Here is a 13,452-nt window from a genome sequence, read left to right as displayed (position 1 = left end):
TAATATATAGATTCATTTTTTGTATATTTTGATGATTTATATGTACACTTTCCTCATTAGTGATAAATAATTTTTCAGCTGATAACAGACTTAATTCATTGTTAAAGAGACTACTGAGGTCTGACGATGAAGGTTAACCTTCGAAACATGTCACCATAACATTAAGACCACATGAATTGAGATTGAATTGACTGTAGGATATAACCTATTATATTTTTAGTCATTGAAATCAATCCTGGGCTGACCACAATGAATTATAAATTGATTGATTGTATCTTATATAACAGTTGTAATATAACAATTCTAAGGTTTTTGTAAGGTTGATTGGAAAAGTGTATGTACTAGGCTCTTTCTGCAACACAGTTATGTTTCCATTTCATATTTACCTCACATTAAACATACTATGACAGTGTATAAATTATCCTTAACTGTTTATTGTCAGTGCTATCCTGTATGCTCTGTCAAAGCAAGCTCGGACTTTAGGTGCGTGTAAATTAGCGAGACAGGCTTTAGATCGCATGCACAGTCTACGCGTTCCACCTCAATTTCAGGTAAGATCCTCAAATATTTTGTTAAGCATGACTTTCAAATCAACTCTTTTAATATCATTGAGGAAGATCTCTTAGGAGGAGTCAATATTTTCCAGATGGTTGATGAGGTGTGTGTTGCTTTAAACTTTATTATGAATGATGTTTCAAATGAAGCTGGTGTTCTAGATACATAAATAGATTAAATGCTTATAGACACCACAGCATGCCACTGTGAGTGTTCTCTAGATATATCAATTCAAATGTAAACAGATAAACAAAAGCTTCACTGAATTGTTAACCACACTGACACAACCACCGTTTTCAGTGGTTATACCAATGGATTGAATCGGTGGTTATTCTTTCAGGTTTGACATAACAATAATCTTTCTGTAAAGAACAATATTAAACCAGACATAAATGAATTGAGAATTACATTTTCGGGAGTGTATCATGAATTTTTCTTAGTTCATCATACATTGTCATTCTCAAGCAAACTCATTTTCTTACAATTGTTACTCTTTCTTAATTTTCCATTAAAATTTCTAAAGGCTATCAACGGAAGCTTTCTTATTTAGTTGCATATTCCATTGTTTATTTGCTTTGTTTTGTTGCTGCAGTCATAAATTTAATAAAACAGTATCGGATCCATGTCTCAAAGTACAATGGTATGTCACTGCACAAACATGCTACAGCAAATTGTAATGTCTTACATTCCAAACATAATCAAGGGCATAACAACGATTGCTCTATTCTCACAGGAGTATGTAGACATAGCCTCGCTGATGGTAAGGGCCAAGCCATATCATGACAACGAGGACTTGCTGATCATGTGTTATCGTTGCTCCACCTACAACCCTCTGCTGACCAACTCCGCAGTGCCCGGCAATTCCTGCACCAACTGTCGCCAGCCTTTCGTCCACTCTTTTGTGACCTTTGGTGAGTATCTTCTACTATTCCTATATTTACACGGGCAAGAAATTACTGAGTGGAAGAGCCCTCACGAGCGTTGTCGCAATTAGTGTCAAACGTTCTACACGACAATTAGAGAACAGTGTTGGACAGTAAAACTATGTAGTGTAAACTGTATTGTGAGCAATGTTATGATTATTGTCGGATGTACAATTTCAATTCTAAACACTGTCTGAGATTGGTTGTGGTCATGTGTGAACAGATTTTGCATTAACTCCCGCAACAACCGGCGATACAGGTGTCACAAATACTTGTGACAGTACTCGCAATTAAAATTGCTTACCCTTGTTTCATATTATGGGACAGCACTTGCACAAATTCTCTCAAAACTTTACTCACCAGTGTGAACACAGCTTAACAGAGGTGATGGATTTTCATTGACGATAATAATAATGAATGTACCATATCTATTTTAAATGATCTTGAAAGTTTAAACTGGTTCTATGAATACACTATTATATCACTCCAATCATCTACGGGACAAATCTCTTACGGGATCCCTGACCTCTTAATCCCTTTTACAAATACTGTACATATTACTTCATATTTCCCTAAAAGTAAATTATTTTATTGTTATGTTCAAAGTGTTAGTTTTATTTTGTTGTTTGGTAATTGTGGTGTTTTCTTTTATTCCATAATTCAAATCATATTCAAAGTTTTTACCTGATTTAGTTAGTATACTTAATAATGATATGATAATTTTCAACAACAAAAAGTGTAATGTACTGAGGAATTAGCACCATAAATAATCTATTGATCTCGTGTACAATTTTAAATATTAAATATCTTTTGTTTCCAGTATACTGTTATTTTTGTTTTGAATTTTAAATGTGATACATTTGGAATAATTTCTATAACTTGCTGCTAATTTCAGAAAATGCTGCAGTTTTCAATGTTAGCAATGACAAAATTCTTTAGGGATATTCATGAATGAGACTCACATGCCATATTCCTTCAAAAAACAGACCATTTCTATAATTTTTGTCATGGTTTCAATTTCAATTTATCCAAGTTTTAAAATTAGATCTTTTATAGCAGTTAAATTCATATTTATAGAGATATATTTATGCCAGTTTTTAATTATCTAATGTGATATAAATATATATAATTAATAAACATTGTTGAGTGGTTTATTGGATATTATCAATTTTGAGCAAAACATGTACAACAATCTAACATAAAAAAATAAAAAATGTTTTATTTTTATAAATTACAATTCTGTGCTAAATTAGGTTGGTTAAAATTTGTATGTTTATTGGGTTACAACTAATACTTACACAAAGGCTGTGAAACTTTTTTGGCTCGTAAGAAAGGGCAAAAATGTCTTTTCTTTGAAAACAAAAATCTTATTTTATATTTTCTTGAATGAATAAATTTTATAGTAAGAATAATAAACCAACTCTTTTATTATTTTTCTGTGCACAGAGGTGCTCCCATTGGTAGAGTTCCAGCTAGAAAGTGGAATCAGTGATGAGGAGGCAGTAAGACTACTGGAGGCTCCAGGTTCACAGCCAGAGGCCTGGACTCAGAGTGTAGATGATCACAGTCAGACACTGCGGCTGGACGAGGCAGTGGCCAACATGCCCGACCCTTTCACTGCTCGTTTGGTCACCTTCGAGGTACAGTTCTATTGTCCAGTTCCATCTTACTCCAAAATGTCTTTAAAATTAAGACCAGATCTGCCCCCGATATATAACCATGAGGGATTTAAACAGATTTTATTCATCTATAAATTATTTTAAATCTGCAGGGTTCACTCACAATCACAATCCTGCTCTCTTTCATAGTTAGGGCAGAAAATGTCCTCTGTCTACTCCATTTAAGAGGCGGCTTTAATAAAATGGCATTGAGTTTTAAAACCTTCCATGTACCGACTTTAGGACAGTGGCAGTAGTAGTAAAGTGCATCCACCACAGTCAATGTGTTAACTCCATAAGAACAATGTTAAATTTCAAAGATTTCACACCTTTATTTTCATCATAGAATTATAGAAAATTTCTCATTTTAACAATATAATAAAAAGTATCCAAAATTTGTTTTTTTTTTTCAAAATGTAAACTTATAGAACACTTAACTCTTACAACTCGTATGTCGGACGTTGTGCAACATCACCATTTTGCCGCAGCACTACTTAATGTCAGACAGCATCTGATATAGTAATGACATCACTTTTTCTGGATTTTCAGTCAGTCTATAATGTTTCCATTTAGTGCTGCAATCACTCAGCAGATAGTGTGTATTAGATAATTTCCTACCCATCGATGTGTAAGGAAAATCAAGTATTTTACAAACAGACCTACTGTTGTCCAGTCCGTTATAATCATCAAAATTGTAGGCCTACGCCTATATATGTCCCTATCTGTTACGTTTTCCAGTTCCTTCATGGTCCCAATGATAGTCACCCCGCTGTCTTCCATTATTTGTTTTGAAGTCACCTCGCGGAACCTCAGTAGTCTCATCCGGATGGATAGATCTCTCCATTCCTTCCAATGGATTAACTTCATAAGACTTACAAATTTCATTTTAAATTATTGTTGTGATTGGGACATGAACCTTACCTCAGGATCGGGAAATGTCCGTGGTGAGACAGTGACATTACTCATACAAAATAATAAATGACTAAAAAAACATCCATCACAGAAAAAGTTTGTAAAATTTTGAAATTATATGTTTGCAATGCTTTGCCACAAACACGGACTCAATTGATTTATAGATAAATATATTTGCAAAAATCGCTCACTTTTTATATGAAAATGAGGGACACATTCAAGTATTCAGCACAAAATTTAAAAAAATTCTTCATAGATATGTTATTTACAGTCAGTGCCAAATATAAAAATCAACTGAATATGGATAATAATGCTGCTGATCCATATAAATTATATCTGAAAATTTAATTGTTAACCCTGCAACTGGTAAAGTCGTAATTTACAATACATTTTTCCTGTTATGAACTGGCAGTTGTAATTTACCATGCATTAAATATCAACTGCTGTTATGCTTTTGATCAGTTTTCATTCATACATTTTGATCTATTTTAACCTATGGGGTTGAAATAGGAGATTTTTCATGTTCATATTGATAGATGATGTTTAACATATCATTACACGTTCCGCTGATGTTGCATGAGTACACGCCTTGTGACAATTTGCTCACAACTTGTATAAATAGCCATACAAAAGATAAAAAATTAGGTAAATCTTTCAAAACATGAGCAAGTTTCTTTGGTAGTTCATTGTCTTTAACACACAGTTTTTTACATAAAAATAATTGTTATAAATAAAAACTATATATTTCCTTCAAGATTGCAAATGGAAACATTTCAAGCTGTACCGTGACTAAACAAAACATTAATTAGAAATTTGCCACTAATTTATTCTCCTGCCACTATAACACAGACTTATTAAACGTATTGAAGGACAAAGAGAATTGCAAGTACAAATAATAAAGTAAATATATGCCTGTTAGCAAATAGGCTCACATCAGTCAACAATGACAGTACATCTTTATATACACCTTAGCAAAATGTTCACACATTAACTTAATGATTGTAAAGTACTAGAACGAAGACTGCTGCAGACTGGTTTTACCCTGATAGCTGTGGTAGGGGATGAGGATAACATGGATGTTCCACCCCTACTTTCCTCAGATAAAGAAACATTAATGAAAATCTGTCTTGATGGCATTTAGCGGCGGGGGCTTGTGATATAGGCTAAAACTTTAATAGTGGCAATCACTTAATTATTCTACCACAAGCACAACCCTGGTACTTGTTATGACTCAAGTTACATTCCTCCATACATATTATACGCTCCTAACAATGTGCTTGTGCTGTAGTTAGTGCAGTTCTATGTTTCCAACATCATTGTCTACAACATTTTCCAATAATATACATGTCATAGATCCCAATAGCAGTGCCTATTCTGTTAATATTCTAATTGTGTAATCTACTGGGTGCAGAATCTCAGTGCTATCTTCAGTGTTCCTTGTTCCTAAACGTGACATTCTTATAGCATTTTAGAATGATAAACTCACGTGAAACAAATGGCTTTTCTCGTCAAAGTGCATGCATGCATGTCGTAGTTTAGTAGTTAAATATTATAAAAATTAACTTTGATATGTTTCACAGCTATAGGGGTGTTGTCATTATTTAAAAGGTGCAATCAACATTTGTGAGCCAACATTAGTAGACTTGTGCTGCTTTCATTTCAGTGGCCTTCTATATCTATCTATAAAATCTGAATTTCTGAGTGTCTGAATCCAATAGCACTCTGTATGTATATTATTGCATAGTAGATATTTTGTTTATTGAATTTGTATTATTTGTATATTTCAGTCAGAAGTAGAGCAGTTTGAGCCTGTGTTGGTGAACCGCTCTACACTGCAGGCTATGGAGCCCAGTACTGTGGTGGTGTGTCGATGGCCTCCTCCCCTCCGCTACCAGTTCTACCGCAATCTGCTCCCCGAGTTACAAATATCTGTCTGTACATCATGCAATAAGGTTGGTTACAGCGTAGACATTTCAGGTACTCCCCAAGTACCATACCATATTGTTGTAAAATTTATTAATCACTTTATGAATTCATTACCATGCCTCTTACTGTGTGTGTTAAAAGTATTCATTGCATTCAATTTTATATTTAACTTGTTTTAAACAAAATCAATGTTTCTAGGAGATATTCATTTTAGTACGACTTAGTCTTTTATAAAGGGTTTTATACAAGAATAGCCATCTGTACGTGTGTGAATAAATAAGGACCAGTCATGATCAAAGAAAGAGATAACTGTTACCAAATGTACATTGCAGGTGGTAAACATTATATAACATGGGTAAAAATAGATTTTTATATTTAATTTTATATTTCTTTAGGTTTTAATTTGCTGAACCTCTGATCTAAAGTTTTGAGTAAATTTTTTATAGGTTTTGAATCTTACACTTATTGATGGAATAATAAATATTTACTACATCTTGTTTTGTTTTTAATTTAAATTATATAAAAAATATTATTGGTATTAAAAAGTAGGTGTACAGTAGGTGTGGTAAAAATTTACCACAAAATAATTGTGCTGTAGGAAAATTTTTAGTGACCAAACATATTCCTGGACATGACTGTGTACCCATTCTATATGCATTTAGAGTTGTTTAAATGTCCTCTCATTATTTTGATTATTAGTGCATAATGACTTTAACATTATAAAAAATTATGGCAAACAAACAAACTACTGAAATTTATAAGAATAATCTTCCCATCGCTGTTTGAACCCTAATTCCCTACAACTGCCTCTATCTTCCTGTATTTAGGTTTACCCGGTCTATACATTTAACACGTTGACTGTGGCAGATGCTTTATGGCACAGACTTACAGTACAAGTAGTTGGTCACACTCAGTATAGACCAGCAGGGAAGGTGTTTAACTACATTTATTATAGGTAGATAATTATTGTACAGTAGTTCACATATTGACTGTGGCAGATGCTTTATGGCACAGACTTACAGTACAAGTAGTTGGTCACACTCAGTATAGACCAGCAGGGAAGGTGTTAACTACATTTATTATAGGTAGATAATTATTGCACAGTAGTTCACATATTGTGCTGCAGGTGCCTTATGGCGCACAAGCACAGTGCGAGAAGTTGGTCTCACTTAGTATAGACCAGCAGGGAAGGTGTTAACTACATTTATTATAGGTAGATAATTATTGTACAGTAGTTCACATATTGACTGCTGCAGGTGCCTTATGGCGCACAAGCACAGTGTGAGAAGTTGGTCACACTCAGTATAGACCTGCAGGGAAGGTGTTAACTACATTTATTATAGGTAGATAATTATTGTACAGTAGTTCACATATTGACTGCTGCAGGTGCCTTATGGCGCACAAGCACAGTGCGAGAAGTTGGTCTCACTTAGTATAGACCAGCAGGGAAGGTGTTAACTACATTTATTATAGGTAGATAATTATTGTACAGTAGTTCACATATTGACTGCTGCAGGTGCCTTATGGCGCACAAGCACAGTACAAGTAGTTGGTCACACTCAGTATAGACCAGCAGGGAAGGTGTTAACTACATTTATTATAGGTAGATAATTATTGTACAGTAGTTCACATATTGACTGCTGCAGGTGCCTTATGGCGCACAAGCACAGTACAAGTAGTTGGTCACACTCAGTATAGACCTGCAGGGAAGGTGTTAACTACAATTATTATAGGTAGATAATTATTGTACAGTAGTTCACATATTGTGCTGCAGGTGCCTTATGGCGCACAAGCACAGTGCGAGAAGTTGGTCTCACTTAGTATAGACCAGCAGGGAAGGTGTTAACTACATTTATTATAGGTAGATAATTATTGTACAGTAGTTCACATATTGTGCTGCAGGTGCCTTATGGCGCACAAGCACAGTGCGAGAAGTTGGTCTCACTTAGTATAGACCAGCAGGGAAGGTGTTAACTACATTTATTATAGGTAGATAATTATTGTACAGTAGTTCACATATTGACTGCTGCAGGTGCCTTATGGCGCACAAGCACAGTACAAGTAGTTGGTCACACTCAGTATAGACCTGCAGGGAAGGTGTGTTAACTACATTTATTATAGGTAGATAATTATTGTACAGTAGTTCACATATTGACTGCTGCAGGTGCCTTATGGCGCACAAGCACAGTGCGAGAAGTTGGTCTCACTTAGTATAGACCAGCAGGGAAGGTGTTAACTACATTTATTATAGGTAGATAATTATTGTACAGTAGTTCACATATTGTGCTGCAGGTGCCTTATGGCGCACAAGCACAGTGCGAGAAGTTGGTCTCACTTAGTATAGACCAGCAGGGAAGGTGTTAACTACATTTATTATAGGTAGATAATTATTGTACAGTAGTTCACATATTGACTGCTGCAGGTGCCTTATGGCGCACAAGCACAGTACAAGTAGTTGGTCACAATCAGTATAGACCAGCAGGGAAGGTGTTAACTACATTTATTATAGGTAGATAATTATTGCACAGTAGTTCACATATTGACTGCTGCAGGTGCCTTATGGCGCACAAGCACAGTGCGAGAAGTTGGTCTCACTTAGTATAGACCAGCAGGGAAGGTGTTTAACTACATTTATTATAGGTAGATAATTATTGTACAGTAGTTCACATATTGACTGCTGCAGGTGCCTTATGGCGCATAAGCACAGTGCGAGAAGTTGGTCACACTCAGTATAGACCTGCAGGGAAGGTGTTAACTACATTTATTATAGGTAGATAATTATTGTACAATAGTTCACATATTGACTGCTGCAGGTGCCTTATGGCGCACAAGCACAGTGCGAGAAGTTGGTCTCACTTAGTATAAGACCAGCAGGGAAGGTGTTAACTACATTTATTATAGGTAGATAATTATTGTACAGTAGTTCACATATTGACTGCTGCAGGTGCCTTATGGCGCACAAGCACAGTACAAGTAGTTGGTCACACTCAGTATAGACCAGCAGGGAAGGTGTTAACTACATTTATTATAGGTAGATAATTATTGTACAGTAGTTCACATATTGACTGCTGCAGGTGCCTTATGGCGCACAAGCACAGTACAAGTAGTTGGTCCACACTCAGTATAGACCTGCAGGGAAGGTGTTAACTACATTTATTATAGGTAGATAATTATTGTACAGTAGTTCACATATTGTGCTGCAGGTGCCTTATGGCGCACAAGCACAGTGCGAGAAGTTGGTCTCACTTAGTATAGACCAGCAGGGAAGGTGTTAACTACATTTATTATAGGTAGATAATTATTGTACAGTAGTTCACATATTGTGCTGCAGGTGCCTTATGGCGCACAAGCACAGTGCGAGAAGTTGGTCTCACTTAGTATAGACCAGCAGGGAAGGTGTTAACTACATTTATTATAGGTAGATAATTATTGTACAGTAGTTCACATATTGACTGCTGCAGGTGCCTTATGGCGCACAAAGCACAGTACAAGTAGTTGGTCACACTCAGTATAGACCTGCAGGGAAGGTGTTAACTACATTTATTATAGGTAGATAATTATTGTACAGTAGTTCACATATTGACTGCTGCAGGTGCCTTATGGCGCACAAGCACAGTGCGAGAAGTTGGTCTCACTTAGTATAGACCAGCAGGGAAGGTGTTAACTACATTTATTATAGGTAGATAATTATTGTACAGTAGTTCACATATTGACTGCTGCAGGTGCCTTATGGCGCACAAGCACAGTGCGAGAAGTTGGTCACACTCAGTATAGACCTGCAGGGAAGGTGTTAACTACATTTATTATAGGTAGATAATTATTGTACAATAGTTCACATATTGACTGCTGCAGGTGCCTTATGGCGCACAAGCACAGTGCGAGAAGTTGGTCTCACTTAGTATAGACCAGCAGGGAAGGTGTTAACTACATTTATTATAGGTAGATAATTATTGTACAGTAGTTCACATATTGACTGCTGCAGGTGCCTTATGGCGCACAAGCACAGTACAAGTAGTTGGTCACACTCAGTATAGACCAGCAGGGAAGGTGTTAACTACATTTATTATAGGTAGATAATTATTGTACAGTAGTTCACATATTGACTGCTGCAGGTGCCTTATGGCGCACAAGCACAGTACAAGTAGTTGGTCACACTCAGTATAGACCTGCAGGGAAGGTGTTAACTACATTTATTATAGGTAGATAATTATTGTACAGTAGTTCACATATTGTGCTGCAGGTGCCTTATGGCGCACAAGCACAGTACGAGTAGTTGGTCACACTCAGTATAGACCTGCAGGGAAGGTGTTAACTACATTTATTATAGGTAGATAATTATTGTACAGTAGTTCACATATTGACTGCTGCAGGTGCCTTATGGCGCACAAGCACAGTACAAGTAGTTGGTCACACTCAGTATAGACCAGCAGGGAAGGTGTTAACTACATTTATTATAGGTAGATAATTATTGTACAGTAGTTCACATATTGACTGTGGCAGATGCTTTATGGCACAGACTTACAGTACAAGTAGTTGGTCACACTCAGTATAGACCAGCAGGGAAGGTGTTAACTACATTTATTATAGGTAGATAATTATTGCACAGTAGTTCACATATTGACTGCTGCAGGTGCCTTATGGCGCACAAGCACAGTGCGAGAAGTTGGTCTCACTTAGTATAGACCAGCAGGGAAGGTGTTAACTACATTTATTATAGGTAGATAATTATTGCACAGTAGTTCACATATTGACTGCTGCAGGTGCCTTATGGCGCACAAGCACAGTGCGAGAAGTTGGTCTCACTTAGTATAGACCAGCAGGGAAGGTGTTAACTACATTTATTATAGGTAGATAATTATTGCACAGTAGTTCACATACTGATTGCTGCAGGTGCCTTATGGCGCACAAGCACAGTGCGGGAAGTTGGTCTCACTTAGTATATACCAGCAGGGAAGGTGTTAACTTCATTTATTATAGGTAGATAATTACTGCACTGTAGTTCACATATTGACTGCTGCAGGTGCCTTATGGCGCACAAGCACAGTGCGAGAAGTTTGTCTCAATTAGCATATACCAGCTGTGAAGATATTAAGGTTTATAATGTTATGTATATTTTTAATTTAACCTGTAACTAACTAGGTGATCCGTATAGGTGTTTCACACTGATGACTTGGAAATGAAGATCTTGCAACACGGCTATTGTCCATTCTGCAGAACTGTTCCCCAGACATCTGCTGATGTGCCAGCCTAGAGCTTACTTAGCTCTCTATTATCCATATATTTAACACATCCGTCCATTAACAGCACCTGACTGTCCAGTGATACTCAACTTGTGATATATTATATTTTATTTGTTAAATATAAGCAGTATTATTTTTCACTTTTAGATAGCAAATTTTCACAATAAAGCACTATTTAAAACACATTATTATTATTATTCACCCTAGTTTTTGTTTGCAAATAATGTGCTTGTGTATTAAGTTGTTTTGTATTTGAGCTGAAATTTAGTTTTAAGGGTTAGTTTAAAAGCAACACTCTGTGAATATTGAATCCACTAAATATTTATTTATCTTAAAAATAAATATAAATATAATATCTACAAACTTAAAACTAATCTCGCTTTAAACAAACTATTTGTTTATAAAACTGTCACTAATTTATACTATGGCAATAACACTAGTGATTATATTGTCTATCAGTTATGAGTCTATTTAATACTGACACAGTCAATAATTATTAACACAATTCCAACTGTCACAATCTTGAGTATTACCAATTAATTCTGTCTCTTAACAAGTTCACTTCTGGAGCTCAACTCATTCGCTGCGTTGCTACTACTGCTTATATGGTTATTCTTGTTTCAAAAACATTTAAATTAGAGAACTTACTAGAGAGGACAGACGTGCAGAAGAAAAGAACAGCTACAAGTAGTGTAAGGTCACAGTGCCAACTCACCGTTAATGTAAGGAGAGGCGGAGTGGGCCAGATCAAAGGAGCAAACCCTACCCACTGAGCGCTCTCTTTCCAATGATGCTATCCATCTATTATCCCTTTTGTTATTCTCAGGGATCTCGAATGTTCGGTCACATTCCCTTGTATCAGAGGTTAACCTGTTTACAGAGCCACAGATGGGGGGGGGGGGGGAGAGGCGGTTGTTTGTTCCGCAAAATTATAGTAGATCGAGTCGTTGCGTTGCAACTACTGTTTACACATAATTTAGTTAGTAAAGTGAATCACTTTACTATAGGGTCAAAAAGTACAGAAACAAGTAGTTTTGTCCTGGATGGGACATAAGACAAACGGACCAGGCAAGATGTCAGGGGTTAGTGGAGGTCTTCAACCCAATTACAAATTTAAAATTTCATAACTCAGAAACTTGAGATCCCCCAATTAAGATCAAATTTTCATATAAGATAGGTATTGAGATTTTAGACCCATATTAAAACTTGTTTATTAAATGACCATCTTAACTTTTACTTTTTACCGAGTGGTTCAAAAGAGTCTCTTTGATCACGTTAAATGGAGCTCTTAAAGTTTTGAATTATCGTTTGCTTGTAAATTTGTAAATCGCTATTACAAATGTTTAATTTCTAATACAGAGTTCAAGGTTTTGTTAATTTACTGCGGCTGGCACCTGTTCATTTTGAAGGTACAAACTGCTAGACTACCGTAGCAAACATGACCCTGGGCAATAAATAAAAATAAGACAACACTGATTCTCTATTCTGTCAAGATAAGTTTCAAAAGTTATACTCCTGTCTTAAAATTTATACAAATTGTTAATAGTAATTGTAATTGTAAAATATCAAAATGCTAATGTTTAAAGAAACTTTAAATATTTTATAAATATTTATAGTTAAAGAATAAAATTTTAAAAAATAATAATTTGGATTTAATTCTTTATGTGCCTTGAATTTTTTATCCTTAAATATAAAAATATTTTAAATTCAATATAACATTAACATTTTTTTTTTGTTTTTCTTTACAAGAAGCTGAGAAACCTTTCATTACAATTAGTCCAGGACAGGATATTTACGTTTACTTATTAACAAGATATACATAGAACAAGTAAGAGGAGGCCAGCTCTGTACCAGCCTTTCCAGTCAAAGCGGGTAGAGCTAGCACGCTTTGCTATGTGCTACAGGGTTTGTCCGGAAAGTAATAGGACTGAGTTGATTAAAAAACAATTATTGAGCAAATCGTTACAATTCTTTAAAAATGTTCAAAATAGGCTCCTTCTGCGTCGATGCAGCGCTGCCAGCGCGATTTCCAAGCAATGAAGGCATCACAGAAGGCATTCTCCGGAATAGCCTTGAGAGCCGCGGTGCAAGCTGCTTGGATCCCCTCTGTCGTCTCAAAAATGCTTGCCTTTTCAGGCGAGGAAACAAAAAAAGTCTGGGGGGGCCACATCTGGGCTGTAGGGCGGCTGTGGAAGAGTTGGGATGCCAGCCTTGGTCAGGTAGCTGTTCACAAGAAAG

The 13,452-nt window shown here is 36.0% G+C and overlaps 1 pseudogene; it reads left to right on the top strand.

Moving 5' to 3' along the window:
- LOC124373153 overlaps positions 1-11,399 on the top strand; it is a 37,258-nt pseudogene extending 25,859 nt beyond the window's left edge.
- The last annotated feature ends 2,053 nt before the right edge of the window (positions 11,400-13,452 follow it).

The sequence above is a fragment of the Homalodisca vitripennis genome, unplaced genomic scaffold (genome assembly GCF_021130785.1).
Source record: "Homalodisca vitripennis isolate AUS2020 unplaced genomic scaffold, UT_GWSS_2.1 ScUCBcl_4927;HRSCAF=11379, whole genome shotgun sequence".
In the NCBI taxonomy this organism is placed as follows: Eukaryota; Metazoa; Arthropoda; class Insecta; order Hemiptera; family Cicadellidae; genus Homalodisca; species Homalodisca vitripennis.
This window is presented reverse-complemented; position numbering and strand designations above follow the sequence as displayed.